The sequence below is a fragment of the Nematolebias whitei genome, chromosome 15 (assembly GCF_014905685.2).
Source record: "Nematolebias whitei isolate Nwh7 chromosome 15, NemWhi1, whole genome shotgun sequence".
In the NCBI taxonomy this organism is placed as follows: Eukaryota; Metazoa; Chordata; class Actinopteri; order Cyprinodontiformes; family Rivulidae; genus Nematolebias; species Nematolebias whitei.
In genome coordinates, this window is record NC_056512.1 from 20,697,236 (window position 1) to 20,698,130 (window position 895).

The window sequence follows — 895 nt, forward strand, 5'->3', positions numbered from 1 at the left end:
GTGTAAACAAGGTTGTGCGACAAAGGCACAATTGAGCACACACATGAGCAAACACACAGGGCAGAAGCCATTTTGTTGTGATGTATGTGGGAGAAGATTTGCTACAAATGACTATTTAAACAGACACATGCGAGTCCACTTAGCACAGAAGCCATATTGTTGTGATTTGTGTGGGAAAAGGTTTTCCACATATAAAAGAAAAAAGACACATATGTTAATCCACACAGGACAGAAGCCATTTTCTTGTGATCATTGTGAGCGAACGTTTACTACAAAGAGTAATTTGACCATACACATGTTAATCCACACAGGCCAGAAGCCATTTTCTTGTGATCATTGTGAGCGTAGTTTTATTACAAAGAGCAGGTTAAACACACACATGAGAATCCACAGCGGACAGAAGCCATATTTTTGTGATCTGTGTGAAAAAAGGTTTACCGAAAAGGGCAGTTTACACCGACACATGAGAATTCACACAGGACAAAGGCCATTTTGTTGTGGTCTTTGTGGGCAATGTTTTCGCCAAAATGGACATTTAAACAAACACATGAGAGTCCACACGGGGCAGAAGCCATTTTCTTGTGAACTGTGTGAACAAATGTTTACCACAATAGGAATGTTCAACACACACATGAGCAAACACAAAGGATAGACACTATTTTGTTGTGATCTTTGTGGGAATAAAGGTTTACCACAATGGGCAGGTTAAACAGAGATATGAGAGTCCACACAGGACAGAAACCGTTTTCTTGTCATTTATGTGAACGAAGGTTTACCACAGACACATTTAAACACACGAGCAAACACACAGGACAGAGGCCATTTTGTTGTAATCTGTGTGAAAAACAGTTTGACTCAAAGAGCGGTTTAAATACACGAGAATCCACACAGGACA